Genomic DNA, 18,967 nt, shown 5'->3' on the forward strand with positions numbered 1-18,967 from the left:
TTAATTGTGTATAAAGTTCATTGACTTGCTGGTTACTGTCAGATGATCTTGCTAAAGCCTGTGGAAAAAAATGTCAGGAATGCCGCGATCTGGGCAAAAACAAACTGCACAGACTGCTTTAAATGATACAAAATTCAGCCTGCCACCCAGAGGAGAGAAGTCACAAAAGAAGGGATAGAAGGGATGTGGGATCAACTCTGGTTTAACCTCACTCAGATATTCCCAAAGCCAATATAATTGTGTGTTGTTGTTGTTGTTTTTAAAAAAACCCTACCCTTTCTAGAAACCAGCTTTTGAATTTGTAAAGTTAGTTTTGCTTCTGTATAAGCTGCATCTGAAAAATGAAGGGAGGGTAGAGAGATTATCTGAAGGGTAGAGAGAACATCCAAATCGGTAACATTCAAGGTTTTCTAGTGGTTATCTTATTGTAAGCTGGGAAGTGCCTACTACAATACTGAATTCAGGAACAAATTCAGATCGATGGTTTTAAGCAAATCTGCACTCTTAACTTACTTTCTTAATCAGCAATGTGAAGTAGATGAGTGTCAAAAACATCCTACATGGTTGAATTTGTCTGCCAAGCAGTTCCTACTGCATTGTGTCATCAATTGATACAGCCTTATAACAACTACGTTTGGTATAACCATCTAGTCTTTTTATAAATGAGGACTGAGGTTTTCAATCAACTTTGCGTTATAGGAAAAATAATCAACATTATTCTTCCCCAGTCACACCTATGACATAATTATTACCACTTTCATACAAATGAGGTTTAAGTGAATTTATGAATACTGCATGAATAAATCATTCAATGCCAGAGGAAGTAAAACCAGACTGATTACTAGAAGCACTAATAAAGAAGTTAAATATTTCTAACACAGAATGTAACGGTAAGAATCAGTGCATAAGTATCTAATTTTTAGATAAATTTAAGCCAATCGAAAAAGAGGCCAGCAGAAAGCAAGGTGGTAAGATAGTATCACTAACGACAGAGATAGGAGCTTATACAAACTCATGTTAATTAGGTCACGAGGAGTAAGAATGATTGAATCACAGCAAATAGTTACCTGCATCCCTATGTTCTTAAAACAGAACTAGAAGTTGCTCCACCTGATTTGCATAATTACTGATAGAGTAATATGAATACATGCCAGGTACCACAAGAGTTACCTGAATACAAATATAGATCTGAACACAGTCTTGTGGTTTCTTTAGCAGGCATATTGGCACAGCACTGAATATAGAGTTTTACAGACCTGGAGATTTTGGACCACCCTTGATTGCAAAATATAAATTTGGCATTGTACAGCGTGATTCCTGTTGATGATGTTGCATTTTGCTTGGCAATCTCCGATTACATTTGGAAAACTTCAACTTTTGTGATGAATATGAACCTCCAGCACAACTCTGTAGACTATATAGCATGTGAAATTCTTTGCCTGGTGGTAGCAAAACTGTTCTTAAGATACTAGATCTCCCTAGAATCAAGGAACTATATTTTGGGTGTGGGGAAATACTAGCCTTCACTCAATTTTTTGTTCATTGGTATTGTGACAATCTTTGGAAAAGGATTTCAGAAATAATATGTCTCTCAGGAATAAGGTGTCTCAGGAAGCTTTGCATACTGTACAGTAAGTTCAAGATCTGATATATCAGTTTCTAAAAAGCTGATGACAGGTGAAGGAAACTACCGTGTCTGAGACCTTGGGGAGTTTCTGCAAATTAGAGAAGAAATGCTGAATTGAAAGGACAAGCAATCTGATGTGATAATAAGGCAGCTTCATACATTTTACAAGACACAATGAAAATAAATGGTGGTAACTGAAAAGAACTTCCATGTCTAAACCATCTGATGATAGCTTTAATCGCTACAGAAGGGTCCAAAGGCGAACTACTGAACCGGCTTCTTTAAAACAAATAGCAAAACAAAAGCAATGTTCACATTATGATGAACCGGCTTCTTTAAAACTAATAGCAAAACAAAAGCAATGTTCACATAATGTTCACATTATGCCACAACATTGTGTTCTCCTTTGTTGTGTCCTGCTCCCACAATACTTTTAAAGGAATACAACCATACATGTATTTTTCACCAACTCACCAGTAAGTTATTCCTTCATACATTATGTGGACACTATACTACTGCTACTCAACCAGGCTTGCAATACTATCCTGCCAATATTAATACATGATTTCAGTGATCATCTACAGAAAGCCTAATGCTAGGCCAGGGATAGGCAACCTCGGCTCTTTTATGACTCGTGGACTTCAACTCCCAGAATTCCTGAGTCAGTGCTGACTCAGGAATTCTGGGAGTTGAAATCCACGAGTCATAAAAGAGCCGAGGTTGCCTACCCCTGTGCTAGGCTGTTCATTGTTAATTTAATAGCACATGCTGATGACTACAAGAAGCCTGGATGATAATTTCAACAATCTGAACATAATGTAACAGGACCAATAAAACCAGGCCAGTGACATATTAAATTAAAACTATAGTACATCTTAGTATTGAATTATAAGGTTGATTTTAGAAGATTATACAGAAAACTTACAACAGGCCCTGTTGTATGATCTGCTAGATGTTACTGAATCAAGTTCCCAGAACCTCACACCATTAGAAATATAGGATAGGACTGTCAGAACTGGATGACTACAGATTCCCTATCTCTGATCCAAAAGAGGGGTCTCTAACCTTATTGGCATAGTAGGTACTTTGGTAAGTTCTTATTGGTCATTTGAAAAAGGACTACCGAGATGCTTTACCCATTATAAGCTCTACATTTCAACAACAAGTGGCACAGGTGGAACTGTATAGAATCCATTTGGCACTCCACATTATTAGAAATAACAGGCCAAATCCTAGTATTTGGGCTTGGTGGCGCAGTGGTTACAATGCAGTACTGCAGACTACTTCTGCTGATTGTCTGCAGTTGGCAGTTCGATTCTCACTGGCTCAAGGTTGACTCAACCTTCCATCCTTCTGAAGTCGGTAAAATGAGGACCCAAATTGTTGGGGGCTTAGAGAGGGCTGTAAAGCGCTGTGAAGCAGTATATAAGTTGAAGTGCTATTGCTAACTCTTTGCAGAGAAGTTAAGATACCCCTTTTTTAAGCTACCTTTGTTTGCTGCTTATAATCTGTGAAGTGGTATATAAGTCTATAAGTGCTATTGTTATTTTGCTTTGCAGCCAACCATTTTCCTACTTCCACCACACCCACTTTCCAGATCCCTAAAAATGGATTGGTTCCATTTTCTTTTCCAGAAGTGCATTCATATTGGAAAATAGTGTACTCCAAACTAAAATACTTCTGCAATAGCCTGAAAGGTTGTGAAATCCAGTGAGTAAAATGTTATTTTCAGAAAAATTCTTGCCAGATAGAAGACTTCAGTTTACTTTTTGATTAAAAAAATATGGCGATACTTAAGCAGCCTAAACTTTTAATCCTAAACAAATAAATAAATTACCAGCGTATCAGTTAATGTTGAAATAAATACTATTTATATTTGCAAACCATATTTCCCACATGAAACTGATGAAGGAGACTGTTGCATATGCATGTTCATTCAACAATAAATCAACTAAGCCACAATCCCATATAAGTTAAGTTTTCTTCACCTATTATGAAATCCAGAACACAGCGGGTTCTACAATTAATCCTTGCCTGGTTCCAAATCACTGAAAAGTTTGCATATATAACTATTGGATTTTACGTGCATTAGGATCCTTCTACTGCAGAGCTTGGTTCATGTTGAAGCCAACACTTACAAAGTAAAAGCTTTTATCTTACAGACATTGCACCAAGAATGTGAATGTCCAGAGAAAAAAAATGATGTCAGCATTGAAGTACTTAGCATGTTATAACAAGTAAGTGGAGGTTTAGACGTTCTTATGCTCACTGAATTAAGTTAGTACCAGACTGCCACCTGCCCATATTTTTATGGAGTTGGAGTTGTAATCCTAGGCTTTTCATTTTATTCCGTATAAATAGCCATATTAAAAATTTAGCACTGTTTCCACAGAAAATATACAGCTAGGCTGTGCAAAGTTTTTAACTGGGTCATTTTTAGTACTTATGTGACTCTGCTCCCTGCTTTATTTCTCCTTTAATATTTAATTGCTTTCACAACCAGCAATTCTTTCATAAAGCTGGGGGAACACTGATTTGACAGAAGTCGCAATTTGTGAGGATGCAAGAAAATCTGTTAAAAAGCTGTGGCATTCATAATGCATTGGCTAGGATCACAGGAAATCATAATATGACTTAAATGAAATTTGGAAATTCATACTTAAGACAAAGAGGTCCTACATGCAACCGTTTCACTATATCAGGTATGTGACATAATAAAAACAACCACTTTGCACATAATCAGTGCTGGAACATTTGGTTTTCTAGTATTGTTGGAGGCTACCAGATCATCAAAGTTAAACCTCAACAACAACTAAAGATACCTGATGCCCATCCTTTCAATAAATCAGAAGCCTAAGAAAAAGTCCATTTTACTGAGACAAATCATCGTTCCATCACAATCAAATATTTGTCCTGATTGGCAATGCCCTTTCAGAATTTCATAAAGAGGTATTTTCCTTGCATGCTCAAAATCTTCTTCACTTAAAAGATGTGATACACCATGGAGCCACAGACTCTCGTAGTCTAGCACAGGGCTGAGCAGCCTCTGACCAAAAGGCTACATGAAAAAAACAACAACAGATGTGGGTGGACAATATCCTTCTTTTCTAAGGACATTAACATTATGGCCCTTGAAATCCTTAGTAGCCAAACACATGTTTTCAAACAGTATACTGCACTACACAAAAGGTTACTTATCCCTGATTTAAATTTAACATATCAGCTTGCTTGCTCTCTCTTCCTTCTCTTCCTTAGGCATGCATCAATGAAATAGTTTAAATTAACCAGTTATTAAGATAGTTAGTTTAGTTTAGGATGTAAACTAATTTAGAAGTCCTCGCGTTTCTTATTGCTGGTATAATGCAGCTTGTCTTTTTTGAATATAATAATAAACTATCATTGCATTATACTGAAGGCACCTTTAAGAAAATAGCCTGTTTGCTTCCCCACCTATACTTTTCTGGAGTGGTTCAATCTCACTGGGTAGATACTATTTTAGTGTTGTTTCATCTGATCTCTGTCCATATTAGAAAAAAATAGAGTTAGCTTTATCCTGTTAATGAATGATAGTTTAAATTAGTATACTGGTTTATTGTGACGATGCATTATAATTTATTTGTCATGCTGTATAACCTAGGTCTACAATAGGCTGATCTAAGATGAATGTACATTCAATTTCTTCTGAAAAGCCCAACTTGTCATTCTCTTTAAAAGACAGCCACCAGGTAAAGCGACCAATGTCCCTGTTTAAAATCTTGCATTCGAAACAAGAAAAATTACAGAATTTGCTAGAGGGAGAAATTGGTATAATAGAAATTGTCTACCACATGTCTCTTGAAATCTTCACTTCAGGATCATTTATTCTTATGCCATCTCACTGCTGAGGCATCTGACAAGGGAACAGACAGCACAAAAACCACCACCACCATACTAAAGGGGTTGAAAAGAAACTTTAGCTACTGTGACTGGTCAAGGCAAATATAAGTTAACCCTATTTCCTCATTTACAATGATTGAGCCACAAGACCATCCTGACATAATCCATGGCTAATTTTCTTATATGGTTTAAGGCTGGCAATTTCTGAGGAGATCATCTTAAGAAACAGAAATTAAGAAACAGAAAACCATTAACCGGTATTCACTTTATGATTGTAGATGTTGTTCACCTCTGCACCAGGAAAATATATATATATATATATCTTCTGTCATCAGATAAATAACAGTGATCCAAATTACATATGCATTATCTTTCACAGTTTATCTAGAATACATGAAACAATTATTATTATTATATTATTATTATTACTATTACTATTTTTACTATTATTATTGTTGCTGTTATTATTATTATCAGAAGCTCTCACAGCATAGATGTCCACAGGAAAGGCAAGAGAGACAACTAGCAGAAGCTGTGTCCAGAAGTCTGCATACATTATGTAAATTATTTACTTACCTCAAAGCAAATTACATAACCGTTTTATTTACATCATCATTTTGGCATCATTTGGCCAAGTGATGGATCCTTGTTGTTATAATTCTATCAACTACCAGAAATAACAAAGGTTTTAATATTTTCTAATATTTGGAATGCAGGCATGTAGCATAGGAAATCTAAAAGCAAATGTCTGACAAATATGAAAATTATGTTATTCAGCACCCTACTGACTAAGTAGTTATCCCCCATTTCATCTGATATCCTTGCACCTTAAAACTGTGGCTGATTTCTTTATTTTTGCAGTATTTTTTCTGGCAGCAATCCAGCTGTTAAAGGAGTCTAGGATTGCAGATCTTATACCAGCTTCCTTCCTAGTCTGAAAAAGGACAGAGAACAATTTCACTCGGAAAAAAGATATATTGCTGATACTGTGGAAATTAAAATATGGCATCTGATTTAGAATGTATGATAAGGCCATTCCTTTCTGAGGTCATTTTCATATGACTGCAGTATAAGCTGATCCTTAAGAAAAAAGGAAAACAAAAAGGACTTCTGTTTTTTTAAATATTTCCCCCAGAATACCAACCCACAATTAACATGCGAGAATGACAACAATATTTGGAACAACTGAGGATTGAAGAATGGGCTTTTCATCCTTTCCCCAGGCCTGGACATTAACACATTAAAGATTCCTTTCTACTTTTAACCCATCGATCTTTTATACTTGAAAGATAAATTGCACAGGAGTACATACACATATGCCCCACCAGTATCCTCACATCGAAGCAATTAAAACTTCTGAAGGAAAGAGAAACAATTAAGTATTTGTCAGACGAGAGTTAAGATTAATTGAGCAAGTGAGACAGCAGAGCAACAAGACAGAGTGATTAAACTGAAAGCCTCCCTCTGAACGTTTGCACCAAGAATAAATGTGTTTAATCTTTCTCAACAAGTGCAGTGGAAACAGTGATAACGGACTTAGCTTTACTGGGAAATCTTACTGATTTTTCCCCTCTCAAACCAACCAGTCAGAAAAGAAATATTATATTTTAAAATTTCCGATAATAATATTAGCATTTCCAATACTGATATTAGGACAGGTAACGTGCTGTAGCTTACATGTCAAGTATTATTTCTTGCCACTAAGTAATCTTCTCTCTTTCCTGGAATTTGCAAGCAGCTTTAGAAGAAGACACCATCTACTCTTTTGGGGGAAGAATAAGGAATAAGTTTTTCTACTCCAAAGGAGGGTAGATGGTCGTGCCTGCCCTCAAAAAATTTCAAAAAATGATACCTGAGATGTTATATGGGGCTAAAATGTTGGGGCTGGGATACTGCTCAGCTCAAAATAATCTAGAACAGGGGTCCCCAACCCCAGATCCATGGACCAGTACCAGTCCACAGCATGCCAGCAACAAGTCTGCACAAACAAGCAAAGCCCCATCCACAGAATGTAGGCAGCACACAAAAGCACCCTCCGGTCCGAAAAAACCTCTCTCCACGGAACCGGTCCCTGGTGCCCAAAAGGTTGGGGACCTCTGATCTAGAACATAAGGAAAATTTCAGGTCTCTTCAGTGTATTTTGGGATGGAAATGGAATTGCCTTCAATCTCTGTTCGAATTCACCTTGCACTGCTAAGGATGCTACAAGAAACTAGAAAATATTCAAGATTAAGTTAAACCTTGTTATTTCTGCATTATATGGGTGCAAATTCTTGTCTCAGATGCTATTACTGTGCCTGCCTTCTTTAGGGGAACTTATTTTTTGCAGCAGTGAAAAAAAATCAGAGATAACCTTTTGAAACAAGTAGTAGAAGTAGTAGTAAACGTGCTACTGTGGTAAAATCTTCAGAGTCCTCATCTTGGTACCACTGTGGTAAGAAACATAAAAGGTTCTCCCAATATCTGGTCAATGTTTAATTGAGGAAGCCTTTTAATGCTTTTACTGATATATTTACTGAATTAGTCTAATTTCGTACCATACCCACCGTATAGTTTGAAGGATTTTTTTTTTTTGCAAATATCTAGTGGAAGAATACTTTAGCCCTCTTACAGGGTCAGCCAAATTGAGGACATCATCCATTACATCCTCCGCCATCTTATCTATGATAAATCAGGCATAAAATACTGATGATAAACAGACTTATGGGGTCAGACAATTGACTGAACTACAGGCAGTCCTTGATTTACGACAGTTAATTTAGTGACTGCCTGACGTTACAACGGCACTGAAACAAGTGACTTGTAACCATTTTTCACACTTATGACCACTGCAGCTTCACCACGGTCATGTGACCAAAAATTCAGATACTTGGTGACTGACTCATATTTATGACGGTTGCAGGGTCTCAGGGTCACATGATTCCCTTTTGTGACCTTCTGACAAGCAAAGCCAATGGGAAAGCTTGATTCACTTAACCGTGTGACTAACTTAGCACCTGCAGTGATTTGCTTAGTAAACATGACAAGAAAAGTTGTAAAATGGGGCAAAATTCACTTAACAAATGTGTCAGCTACAGAAATTTGGGTTCCATTGTGGTCGTAAGTCGAGGACTTCCTGTACCTCCTTGTGGATGCGATTCCAAATGTTAATATTCAACTGCCCACCTTTTCCGCGATCTTGTTCTAACTTTGAAAGAAATGAAGCTCTTCATTTTACTGTGGTTTGATCTTAGCTTAAGTCCCCTACATGCCTTTCCTTTTTCTTTTCCTTTCTCTTTTTCTTAGTATTACTGATTTCTTTAAAATTCTATGTAAAGGTCTTATGACTTACTGACTGCCTGAATTCAGTCTCTTCACATTTTTTTAAGGAAACTTAGATGCAGCTTGAGCCAATCCGGGTTTATTTGGAATTAAATCTTATTTTTCCAATAAAACTTACTAAAATAAGTATACATAGAACTGCATTCTAAATCTTATAGGAAGTGATCTGGCAAACCACCAATGGGAATATATAACAGTGTAATAATATAAATAATAACCTTCTCTGTAGAATGTGTCACAGAGAAATATATTTTCTCTCCCTCAGCAGACCAAATTCTGCAATGCAAAAATTAAGTAATGAGTCAAAAAGATTTGGATTATTCTCTTGGGTTACATAAAAGAACAATATAGATGCAAACTGAGATAGTTTAAGAGTTGTAGCATTTCCCCCTCCCCCAAATAAACCAGTAACTTGCCTTATAATCAAGACTGGAGGCAAGAAGTAAAGACATGTCAGCGTTAACAATACACTAATAAGTTCCAGCAAAAGCACTGCCACAAACTTGACAAACAGCAAGTGATTTAACAGGGTAAGTGAACCAAGAAAGTTGCAACCATCTATACAGCGTGGCACAAAAGGACAGGATTGAAATGTAACAGTTCATGTCTGTACTTGCAAACTCAACAATAAGCCTTCAGCAAATATATTAGGTTTTTCTTTCTTGGCTTCTTCCACAGTTTGAATAGCAAACATCCCAGAGATAGTTTTGTGTCAGAACTGTTAGCAAGGATCCTTTAATTCAAGTCTTCATTATCCCTCATAGATCTGTTTCTAGACAACAGTCTCTATTCCTCTTTCTTCTTTTCCTTTTACTGTACAATGAAAAGGGGGGGGGGAAGAGACCACCTTCCACCTCCCAAATCAAAGACCAGGTCACAGCAGAAGCTGCAAATCTATTATAATAGTAAATCACTCTGCCTCCTTGCTTCAGAAATACAGGCATTGAAAAATAAAATGCTTGTCTTAAATGGCTTTATTTGAAGCAAATTAATGAAAGAAATTAGCAAGGAGGGAGCTTTGGGTAGTTATCTAGCTTTATTACAAGCAGAAAATATTTCTCCAATTGCCTTAAGTCAAAATCAATATTCTTAGGTCCAGAGAGTTCTAGTGAAAAGATTTGTTCCCATGGGAAATGAGAAAGCATTTCCCTGACTGGTCTTTCTGGTTTAGATCTCATGGACAGGACTAGCGGACTCTTCAGAACAGTCTGGAAAAAAGGTGTGTAGGGAATTGCAAAAATCATAACTTTTCAGACCCGCTGGCTGTTCTCCAGTGATTTTTATGGCTGAAAAGAGTTATTCTGAAAGGAAAATTCTGGATCCAAGTTTCAATGTAAAAAACAGAATTATACAAGTTTTTTGGTTGTACAGTATTGGATTTTCAACTATTTGGAAATAACTATAATGGAGAGAAAAAAAGGATCTTACTATTCAGGGAATAGGAAGCAAATAGCACACATCTTTGTGGTCAGCCACAAAAAAATGGCTCTACTTATATAACATTGTCTAGTATTTCCCAGTCAATGAAACATAACTTTTATCTGTAGCAGTAGTTCCTAGGACATGCATTTATTTCCATGTTGAAAAATGGCTTAAGTTCTAAAAAAATATGTTGTGGAAAAAATGCCCCTAATTAGCCATTTGGATAAGGTACAATATAATTAAAAGTCATTTAAACAACAACATTCATTTTACAGATTTCAACAGTTTTAGCCTTCCTTTTTTGACTCATAAGAATAGTCTTTTCCTTCTTCTGTGCCATTTATAGAAGCTTTGATTCTATCTGAATGAATTTTGTGAATTGTACAAGTAGCTTTTACAGACTACAATTATATGAAACAATGATAACAAAATGGTGTACATATATCCATAGTTCCATAATTTTACTGGACCAATCTTGGTTCAGAGATGGTTATTTTAACATTGGTATATGAGGCATTTTAAGGTCCAAATAGTGGTAAATATATAAAAATAAAACAAATGCTGTGAAAACATTTATACCCCTCTCTTTCTTTGTGGAAGCTAAAAAGCCATCTTCAACATTTACAAAAGTTAGAACAAGCAAGTGATTTATGTCTGATTCCCCACTAATGTCTTAATACCATTTGTTGTTATTTAACATTTGTCTGACCATCTGTGGTACATTGGCACCCGGCAGGTGGTACGCAACCATCCTAGAAAAGTGGTAGCGGTGGAAGGGAATGAGCTGAACTGGTGGCAGCACTGCACAAGCCTGAGCGAGAGATGGCTGGAGCTGCAGGGCTGTCAGGGCTCAGCGGAAGTGTCAGAATCAGGGCTTCTTCGGGGCTCTCAGCTCAGTGGAAGCGCCAGGATCAGCGCCAGTCTCCAGCTGAAGCTCAGTGCTGATCCTGGCACTTCTGAGCCCAGAAGAAGCGCCGATCAGCTGGAATGTTGCAGCATCTCCAGGGTCTTGTGATTTACATTCAGATGCTTTGCAACTAATTCATATTTATGACGGTCTCAGTGTCCCAGGGTCATGTGAAGTGACCAAAACCTGCTACAACCACCCAGCAGATGGGGGGAATAAAAACCAAACACCCCCCACCCCACCCCCACTGCCAATCCTCAACAGAAATGCTCACAACAATGAAAACCTTGGATAGGAGGAGGAGCGCCGCCGGGTGGGCAGACAGGTGTCTTGCTCAGCTGTGGTTTGGGGGGCACTTTTTTCAGTGTCATTGTAATTTCGAACAGTTACTAAGCGAACTGTTGTAAGTCGAGGATCCCTGTACTTCATCACTTTTTTCCTTTTTTTTATCGGTCATCAAGTTTTTGACACCTTGCTAGTCGACTGGTGGTACTTGGATATTGCCATATCCTAAAAGTGGTACAATGGGTGAAAAGGTTGAAAAGCCCTGCTGAAGGAACTGTGGGGATTACAATGTTGTAGAATTGCTGAGAGTTCTCAACACTATGCTAGGTTTACAATTCTCCAGGTTCCAAAGCAAGGTAGGGGGGAAATCAAGATTCTTTTAAAGTGGTTTAAATTTGTAGTGTAGAATTTCCCCAGTCTCTATGCAGTTAAGTGTCTGTTAATAAGGAACATATGGAAGTATTTTATTTAAACCTTAACTCTGAAATATATGTCTAGAAAGAGAAGGAAAGGACTCATAAGGTAAGTTTGAGATTAGTTCTATGTTACATCATGTGTGACTAAGAGCTCTCACTAATTTTTGTAAATTTTATGTATAGTATTACGTTAAATTGCCAGTACATTCCAATTTTAGATAGGTATGTCTGTATATACGTGATTCTGGATTATCAGCACTGACTATCAAAAAAGTGTGAACTGAACAATGAACAAAGAGTAATGAAACAATGAGCTGCATCTGCATGTATTGCTGGTCTCCTGTTGTGTTGCAACCATGCACGCATGTTTACACTAGAAACATAGGGTAGTATATGCTGTATATGCTCTACTTTGGTCACAGTATGGATCAGGGAGGGAACCTAGAATGGACTTCTTGTCAAAATTGTGCTATACCTCACGGAGGATAGGTGTAACCCACGTTACACCTATTCTCCATGAGCTGCACTGGTTGCCTATTGGTCTCCGGGTCCAATTCAAGGTGTTGGTTATTACCTTTAAAGCCCTATATGGCTCAGGGCCAGGCTATTTGCGAGACCTCCTACTACCTCATAGTTCCCTTCGTCCGGTTAGATCCCACAGGCTGGGCCTCCTTCGGGTCCCGTCGGCCAAGCAGTGCCATTTGGCGGGGCCGCGGAGGAGGGCTTTCTCTGTGATGGCGCCCAAGTCTTGGAACCAGCTCCTCCCGGAGATTAGGACCGCTCCCACCCTGTTGGTTTTCCGTAAGCTGCTTAAGACCTGGCTTTTCCGGCAGGCCTGGGGTTTATAAAATCTGACCCCTGGATGACTGTTATTGTACTGTTTGTTTTGTTATGTTTTATGTTGTTTTTATTGTTAGCCGCCCAGAGTCCTGCGGGAGTGGGGCGGTTTATAAATTTTAAAAATAAAAAAATAAAAAATAAAAAAATGCCTGTTCAGTAGGGATGTGCTGGGGGGAATCTGAGACCTTTTCTCTATTGTTCCCAACATGATCTGCCTATTGTCTTGGGTTGGACAGTAGACATCCCTATTACTCACAATTTAGATATTTTTGAGTTATTGTAATGCATATTCTCGCATCTTTGGAAAACAAAAGAAATAGTCAATGTGATGTCAGTGAGAAATAAGATTGAAGGCCAGGACATGGGAATATGACTATCATCTTTCAATTCCTTTCTTATACATAATTTCTGATCCCAATTCCTTCATATTGTATTTGAGGACATTGTGCCCATCACCAGTTTAAATTACAAAGGATCAAAATGTGTTTTTAAACTCTTTAGAATTACAATTTAGCCTATAGCTGAGTTTACACATAGCCCTATAACACAATTTCTAATTACAATTTCTAGATTAAACCAACATTTATAGATTAAGAAATAGCATAAAGCCACAATGGCTGGATTCTCAATCTCACCAAGCCACAAACAAATATACCTTAGTACTATGAGTGAATTCAGATTTTCAAACTGAAAACGCTATACTTTTCACACGTAGACATATTTTGTATAAATATATATCGGTTTATAAATGCATATCTACTTTCAAGCAGATAAGAGATAGTAAAACTCTAGATTCTTGCTTTCTAGGAAGATACGTCAGTATCAAATTTGATATTTTAAAGCATTTAATATATTTACTAGAACAATACATACAAAAGGAATTTTCCCCATGGCTCACAAGCAAATGATATGTGCCTTCTGATGCTTTAGGATCAACCTATTTTCCAAAGCATCTATCTGAAGGCAGGACAAGAAGCAATAGATGGAAACTAATCAAGGACAGAAGCATTCTAGAACTAAGGAAAAATTTCCTAACAATGAGAACAATTAACCAGTGGAACAGCTCGCTGTTGTGAGTGCTCCATCACTGGAGGCTTTTAAAATGATTCTGGACAGCCACTTGTGTGGAATGGTATAGGGCAGTGATGGCAAACTTTTTAGAGACTGAGTGCCCAAAAACCGCCGCTGCCTCTCCGCCTGCCCTGCTCTGCGCCCAACCCGCTCCGCCCCCACTCCCCTGCAAGGCCTCCCACCGCCTCCATGGCCCACCACAGTAGATTGCCCAAGCAGCCTAGCAGCGCTGTGGCAGCCATCCCCTCCACCCCGCTCCATAGCATCTGCGCACGATGGGACGTGAGGGCGGAGTCTTGTCTCCACTGTCTGGCTGTCATGTTCTTGGCTGAGCTGCTCCGTATGGACCGCGCTCAGGGGTGACTCTCCTCCAGGGGGGCTACTGGTGAGAAGGGGGCTGCAGGGGAAGGCAGGCTGGGGCGACAGTGCGCGTGCCCATAGAGAGGGCTCTGAGTGCCATCTCTGGCACCCATGCCATAGGTTCGCCACCACTGGTATAGGGTCTCCTTCTTGTGCAAAGGGTGGACTAGAAGACCTCCAAGGTGCCTTCCAACTCTGTTATTCTGTTAATCTATGTCATATCAGTATGAAAATTGCATGACTCATCACAACCCTGTTATTTGTGTGATGACATCATGACACATGTCTTTTTTATATCATGGTTGGATATAAATGGTGCCGCTATTACTGAATTGAAATTCTAGGTACTTATCCTTGAATTAGTAAAAAATTATACCAGCATGAAATTGTCTACTGTTTTTCTGTAACACCCTTTGTAGCCAATGCATATGTCAGAAACACAGAGGTCTCAATTAAGCTAAAATCTTTATTTACTCCATTGGAAAAGAAAAGGAACAAAATTAAGCCTCCCTCTTAAAAGGCCTAAATATTCCTTTGCCATTAATTTAAATATCTTCTTGAATTATGTAAGCAATATCACATAACACTAGTGACTCTTAAAGCAGCTTTTCCTGCTGGGTTCCCATCAATCCTTATTCTGCCTCTGTGTGCTCCCTCCCCAAGAAACTAGAATCATTACCATAGACTTCTCTCCTATATAAGAAGGGGACAAACCTAACAATTTATATACCTTGAGGCTGTCTTTGAATAGTGTCAGAATAAGGAGGAAAATACGACTTCAATCCTAAGGCTATTTAAACCATTGTCTCATTTGTGGGCTGGAGACAAGATAAAACTACTGTCATGGGGACACAACAGAAAAGGGTTGCTGCCAGGAGTGTTTGTGCCATGATTCAGTGCAAGTAGGGAAAGTCTCTGTAGTTTAAGAAATGGTGTATGGTCTCTAGAGGAGCAGAACTTAATATTAGTCTTTTTCCCCCATCTCTGCCAAATTCTCAAAGACACGCATGGCTTACAGTCATTTTATGTGAAAGCAGTTACAACATTTGTTTCATATCTATATAGTAAAGGGAGAACTCATAGCTTTTGTAAGTAATGGGTTCCATTGTTCAATACTAAGAGCTTTTCAACAAGGAAAAATGTTCCCTAATTTATGGGTGCAGTCTCCTTGGAGGTATTCAAAATACTGTCTATTGGAAATATTCCAGCACTGGATTTTCTTTATCAAAGATGGACTAAATGGCTGCAAAAAAACTTCTAACTTTAAGATTCATGTTATTGTGTCCTGATGTTATCAAATAGCCTTCTGCCTTATGTCAGAAGAAGGTTCATAAATTAGTATTATTTGGGTTCACAGAGCCTAGCTGAAGGATGCAACCTGCATTATTAAAACATAGACATTGTTATCTGATGAGGGTTGATGTTTCATAGGCTTGTGGGCAAAATGATTGAAGCATTCTGTAGCTTATATAAGTCCAATATCTTTTCAGCACTCCAGAAATAACATCCATATTGATTAGCAACAGATAGCAATGTTCTGTGGCAAGATGTTGTCAACTTTAGTATATAAGGTGCTTCTTGTGTGCATCTTAATGGTGTTATTGATGTAAGAAGGATCTCGGAATAACAAGCACCACATCTATCTCACCCGGTGTATTCTTCAGGAAAATATAAGAAGGATACATGCAAAGCTGAACTACACATACCATTTTGTATGCTACTAGTAGTCTACTAGGATGACACAAATTATACTTAAAGATCAGATAAGCATTTCTAGATGGCCTAGTTGAAACATGACAAAAGGAATAAGAAGAGAACACATATCAATATAATAAATAACATTCATGACAATAGTTTTACTCTGCAACCATATATATTTATTTGTATTGTTTTATTTTTTTTATGGTGTATACCACCCAGTCACTTACTGAGAAGTGGCTATAGAAATTAAATAAATAAATATTACATAAATAGGATGACATAGAAGAGAATTTGGGGTGCTCTTACAGAACTTGGCTCAACTAAATGATTCACAGATAAAGAATAACTTTCAGGTTTTTATTATAAAACTATATAAAAGTTATATAAAATAATAAAAATATGCATGTAATTAATGTAATTTCATTTTAATTATTCTGGATGTTCTTATGTAAACAACCCTAATATAAATGCCTTAAACAAATGCACAAGAAACTAAACAGACTATAATCCAGCTAAAATCAACATAAAGCTAAAAGTTTTATGAAATCAAATTGATTTCTGACCTAAGTATCTTATTTATTAAATATAATGCTTGGTTACATACTGCCAAGATCGAAATTTACTGAACATATGAAAATAATCTTTCTACAAATTCTACAAATTGTTTTGTTCCTTTAAATAAATAAATAAATAAATTCAGATCTAATTTATTGTTAAGATCAAAGATTAGAAACACTAAAAGAAGTCTTAAAAAGAGGATAGAATTAAGAAAATGAAATTAGTAAAATTAATAAAACATGATTGGAAAATGTATCACATTTTTACTGCCATCACATAATTTTTGGCTCCTATGTTAGTAAATAGCATAGTTGAAATCTGGTGGAAAATTGATGCAGTATTCTTCTGTCTTTCCTGGGATGTATTGTGGCAGAGCAGAATGAGTGAGTGAGTGAGTGAATGAGTGAATGAATAAATGAATGAATGAATGAGTGTGTGTGTGTGTGTGTGTGTGTGTAAGTATGTATGGGCCATTACTACAACTGCTAATGGTAAATTGTGTATAAATATAGTTATATCAGCCCAATTGCTTTACCTATAACCTCTTGCAATCTTAGTTTCTTTTAATGCAAAAATACTTATAAGGGGAAAATTTGGGCCCAAAAGAGTAGGCCTCAAACATAAAAAAAATAGAGGGCAATTGATTGAGATGCATATGGTTTACTGAACAGACATGGCAAAGTTTGAGGGAAGTAAATGAACATTTATATCCATGTTTCCCAATTGGGTCATTTACAATAGTTATACTAATTGGGGAATTCTGGGATCTGAAATTTACATAACAAGCCAGCAAAGATGATGAAGAGGAACTGGTGCTCTCTGCAAGAGTATTTCAAACAATGAAACTATTTGTAATTCTGTTTATTATAAATAACATTAATCACTTGTTAGCTATTGATTTTACTCCAAGTCGTGTAAGCATACATAGTACATTGTTGAGAGATTAAGTTCTGTTGGTTGTGTTCCAGTTCAGAATATCACCTTATTTCCATTAGAATAACTATTCTATATTGGTCTTGCATTATAGATTTTGGGCAGGCCTTTAAAGACATTATGACTTTTAGTACTTCCACGCCTGCTATTGGAGAGGGGTTTTTTTTTCACCCACAGTATGATTTTATATAATGTTAAAGTCAAGCCACATGAAAGCCCCAAGAAATTCTACATATGTGATTCTAAGTTTAACCAAGGAGGAGAAAAACAGCTCAGATTTTTATTACGTGAACTTTATTGGAATATTCCCTTCATTCAAAAGAGAATCTGGATTTGGTTACATCTGTGCTGACTCCCACATAACTGTTTTCTTATTGTTAAGATTATCTTTCCCTTACTTGATACTTAAAAAAAAATGAAGATCACGTTTTGCTACAGATGAGAGACATCAAACGCTTGGGCTTCAGATAGTCTAGCAAAGATAGATTACAAGATATGTTTGTTATGCCTTGTTATGCCTTAGGGTTTCTCCTGGCCTGATTTTATTTGAAAAGTGAAATGCTACCTTACTTTTCTAGATGAATTTCTTATGGGGGTGCCTACCTTTCTGTAAAATTAGGCTTTTGCATCATTAGTATAGATACAATTATCTAAAGTATTGTTGAAACTCATATTTGATATCTCCTTTTTTTGTAGAAATCATATTTTGATTGCAATCTTTTTAGATGTTCATCTACACATTTGAACAGCTTTATACAGGTAGTCCTCAACTTACAACCACAATTCAGCCCAAAATTTATGTTGTTGAGTGAAAAATTTGTTAAGAGAGTTTTGCCCCATTCTACAACATTTCTTGGCTCATTTGTTAAGTGAATCATTGAAGTTGTTAAATTAGTAACAAGGTTGTTAAATGAATCTGCCTTCCCCATTGACTTTGCTCATGAGAAAGTTGCAAAAGGTAATCACATGTCCCCAGGGCATTGCAACCGTCATAAATATGAACCAGCTGTCAAACATCCAAATGTAAATCATATGACCGTGGGGATACTTCAGCGGTCATAACTGTGAAAAATGGTCATAAGTCACTTTTTTCAATGGCGTTGTAACTTTGAACGGTCATGATACGAAATGTTGTAAGTTGAGGACAACCTGTATTTTTATATCTGCAAGTCATGTTCTGCTTACGCATCCTAACAAAATTTTTAACAAACCTCCAAATAAACCTTGATGCTGTAAGGTTCAAGTTTACAGCACAAACTATTTTCCAGGTTACAGAATGAAAAACAACAAATGCAAATTTGAAAATTTATTGCACTGAAGAGCTAAATATCTACAGCATCACATGTACACCATAATATAAACCAGAGTTCCCCAATCGTCTTTGCTTTGTGGACCAGTGCAGCGTGGAAGAGGGGATAATCCCATGCGTGGGGCAGGCAAGCACATGTGTATGCGCATAGCTCCATTTGCGCAAACAGCAGGCACAAGAGTGGGGATGTGCGTGCACTCACCTACCAGTTCTGCGGCCCGGTTCCGAAAGGCTCAAGGCCGGTAGTGGGTTGTGGCCTGGCGGTTGGGGACCTGTCACATAAACAATGAATTGTAGTAGCTATTCACTTAGCTGGTGACTTTGAGGAGAGTGAGATTTTA

The 18,967-nt window shown here is 37.3% G+C and overlaps 1 protein-coding gene across 1 annotated transcript in view; it reads right to left on the reverse strand.

Moving 5' to 3' along the window:
- Positions 1 to 18,967, reverse strand: part of BCL2 (BCL2 apoptosis regulator) — a 136,243-nt gene that overhangs the window by 63,123 nt on the left and 54,153 nt on the right. The gene's annotated exons all lie outside the window — the stretch shown is intronic.

The sequence above is a fragment of the Crotalus tigris genome, unplaced genomic scaffold (genome assembly GCF_016545835.1).
Source record: "Crotalus tigris isolate CLP2741 ecotype Arizona unplaced genomic scaffold, ASM1654583v1 scf7180000023608.1681014, whole genome shotgun sequence".
NCBI classification, from domain to species: Eukaryota; Metazoa; Chordata; class Lepidosauria; order Squamata; family Viperidae; genus Crotalus; species Crotalus tigris.